This window comes from Myotis myotis, unplaced genomic scaffold, assembly GCF_014108235.1.
Source record: "Myotis myotis isolate mMyoMyo1 unplaced genomic scaffold, mMyoMyo1.p scaffold_m19_p_11, whole genome shotgun sequence".
Taxonomy (NCBI): Eukaryota; Metazoa; Chordata; class Mammalia; order Chiroptera; family Vespertilionidae; genus Myotis; species Myotis myotis.
The window spans coordinates 51,456,797-51,460,426 of record NW_023416315.1 but is presented as its reverse complement, the minus strand read 5'-3'; the positions used below and the strand labels follow the sequence as shown (position 1 = coordinate 51,460,426).

Here is a 3,630-nt window from a genome sequence, read left to right as displayed (position 1 = left end):
TTTTGGTTTTTAACTTTTTATTATAAAGTAATTCAAGTTTTCAGGTAATTATAAAGAATTATCAATAATACTAATACAGGTGACTCTTCAACAACTCAGGAGATGTAGGGATGCTGACCCTCACACAGTCAAAAATCTGCCTATAACTTTTGACTCCCCCAAAATTAACCACTAATAGTCTACTGTTGACTGGAGGCCTTACTGATAACAGTTGATTAACACATATTTTTATGTTATATGCATTATATATTTATTCTTAAAGTCAGCTAGAGAAAAGAAAATGTTATTATGAAGATCATAAGGAAGAGATAATACATGTACAGTATCTACTGAAAAATAAATGTGTGTATAAGTGGATCTACACAGCTCAAATCCATGTTCAAGAGTCAACTATATATACATTTTACCAATTATTCTTTCACATTTCTTTATCATTTTCTTTTCTCTATATATACTTATTATTAATTTTTTTGTGAACCACATAAAAGTAAAGTACATCCATAAGGTCAATTTATCTCTAAACACTTTATTTTTTCCCCAAGAACAAAGATATTCACTAATCTCTCTTCAGTATAACTACAAAAATCAGGAGATATAACATTAACATATTTCACTATTCTGAATAAAGCATTTTTCTGCCCCTCTGGTCCAAGAAGCAAATCCAATATTACATATAACATTTTATCTCCTCTTTTCTGAAATAGCTGCTCAGCCTTTCTTGTCATGACTCTAATATTTTTGAGGAGTACAGACCCCCTGTTTTGTACTATAATGTCTCTCAATGAGGTTTTCCATTGGTTGCTCCTGTTTCAGTCAGGATTATAAATTTTGGGTAGAAAAACATGTCCTCTTAATGCATTTCATTAATACATAAATAGTGTTAATTTGCCCCAATATTGGTAATGCTAATGTGGATGGATCACTTGGTTAAGGTAGTATTTCCAAATCTCCATTATAAAAGTATTAATCCATAATTTTTAAGCACTTTGTTACTTCTGGCTTAACAAATTATTCTATGCTCATTTCATAAATTTCCCACTTCAGCTTGGAATCAGTTATTTCACACAAAAATGCCTGGTTCCTTTTACTGGAGAATCATATTTTCAAAGCAATATCTGATTTTATTGGGTGTTAAAAAATTAATTTTTTGTCATAATTGTTGCTAAATTTTTAATTCTCTCATTGAATAGGAGAAGTGTATAATTTGGAATAAGTAAATTTTTATAAGATAATAGATTATTAAATTTATTTGTTTAATTGTAACACAGAGACAAATCTATTTCACTAAATTAACATTAATATCAAAGAAAATTATCTCAATACTATGCAGTAGTTTGTTTTTAGGCAAAACTATATTTATAATCCCCAGATCTTATTAGTTATCTTGTTTACATTTTTCTTGGTTTTAATTATATTTAGATAATTATAAACTACCGAAGCTTTAGATTTACAGATTAAACTTTCAATAGTCTGGTTCATTGTGTGAATAAATATGGCACCTACCACATATGAGATTTGACATTGTGGGGTTTTTTCCTTTTATTAATTTTTAAAATTATTATAATTGCATTTTACATTTAATATCATTTTATATATTAGTTCCAGGTATACAACAAGGTGGCTAGACAATCATATACTTTACAAAGTGTTCCCCCTGATATTTCTATTCCCCACCTGGCACCATCCATAGTTATTAGAATATTACTGACTATATTCCCTATGCTGTACTTTACATTCCCATGACTATTTTGTAACTACCAACCTGTGCTTCTCAAAACTAGGGAAACTTTATGTCTTTGCCCATCACCCTTGTGCAGGGGTCAGGCTAATCTTCTCTGTATCATTCCAATTTTAGGATATGTGCTGCCAAGTTTTCAAAAGTATCTTAAAACAACATGAAATTCGATAAAAAAGGTATAGAGATAATACACATGTGAAACACACAGCCAAAAGTGATCATTGTTAATAATTTGTATCTATGTTTTCATGTACATAACTATATCATTTCATATATATAATGTTTTTATATACATATATTTTCATATACATAATTAACTAAAATTATAAGATCAGTATTGTTTATGTATTTCCTTCATTTATAATTATATAATGTACATTTTCCTTGTCAAATATTTATCTGGTCTTGGCCTGTTGCTCAGTGGTTAGAGCAGCCGTGGGCAAACTACGGCCCGTGGGCCGGATCCTGCCCGTTCGGCTGTTCTATCCGGCCCGCGGAGCCGAAAGAGCGGAGGGTTCTCTTGCTCTCCCCTCCACTCCTTCACCAGCAGCAGTGTTAACATGGCAACGTCGGGAAACACGGCCGCAGCTCCTTCTTCTGAGTCCAGTTTAAGAACCCATTGTGGCCCTCGAGTCAAAAAGTTTGCCCACCCCTGGGTTAGAGCATCAGCCTGCAGACCCAAGGGTTGTGGGTTCAATTCCCAGTCAAGGGCACATACCTTGGTTGAAGGCTCTTCAGCCCCAGTAGGAGCATGTGCAGGAGGCAACCAATTGATGTGTCTCTCTCAAATCAATGTTTCTCTCTCTCCCCTCCTCTCTCTCTCTCTCTCTCTCTCTCTCTTTCTCTCTCTCTCTCTTCCCTCTTCCTCCCTCCCACCCTCTCTAGAAAAATATCCTCTGGTGAAAATATATTTATTTATGTATGTATGTATTTATTTATTTATCTGCAACATACTTTAAACAGTTGCATACTATTTCATTGCATACAAACATTTTAATTTACATAGTATATTAGCTTCTAAGTTGTATGCAATATAATACTACAGTGACTAAATTATATGTATATATCTGTATATCATATCTTTTATTATTTTCTTTTTTTAATTAAATCTTTATTGTTCAGATTATTACATTTGTTCCTCTTTTTTCCCCCCCACAACTCCCCTCCACCCAGTTCCCACTCCACCCTCCGACCTTACTCCCCACCCACTGTCCTCATTCATAGGTGCGCGATTTTTGTCCAGTCTCTTCCTGCATCCCCCACAACCCTTTCCTCCCCAAGAATAGTCAGTCCATTCCCTTTCTATGTCCCTGATTCTATTATAATCACCAGTTCATTCTGTTCATCAGATTATGTATTCCCTTGATTTTTAGATTCACTTATTGATAGATGTGTATTTGTTGTTCATAATTTGTATCTTTACCGTTTTCTTCTTCCTCTTCTTAAAGGATACCTTTCAGCATTTCATATAATACTGGTTTGGTGGTGATGAACTCCTTTAGCTTTTTCTTATCTGTGAAACTCTTTTATCTGACCTTCAATTCTGAATGATAGCTTTGCTGTATAAAGTAATCTTGGTTGTAGGTTCTTGGCATTCATCACTTTGAATATTTCTTGCCACTCCCTTCTGGCCTGCATAGTTTCTGTTGAGAAATCAGCTGACAGTCGTATGGGTATTCCCTTGTAGGTAACTAACTGTTTTTCTCTTGCTGCTTTTAAGAGTCTCTCTTTGTCTTTTGCTCTTGGCATTTTTTTTTCTTTTTTTTTTTTTTTTTTTATTGCTTAAAGTATTACAAAGGGTATTACATATGTGTCCATTTTATCCCCCCGCCCTAGACAGTCCCCTAGCCTCCCCTATCCCCCAATGTCTTATGTCCACTGGTTATGCTTAT

General features: G+C 33.9%; 1 non-coding gene across 1 annotated transcript; it reads right to left on the bottom strand.

Annotated features, from left to right (window-relative positions):
• Positions 1-1,772: 1,772 nt before the first annotated feature.
• LOC118666655 lies at positions 1,773-1,884 on the bottom strand. The gene has a single exon (XR_004971012.1). It is a non-coding gene; the product is annotated as a U6 spliceosomal RNA (small nuclear RNA).
• Positions 1,885-3,630: the final 1,746 nt, after the last annotated feature.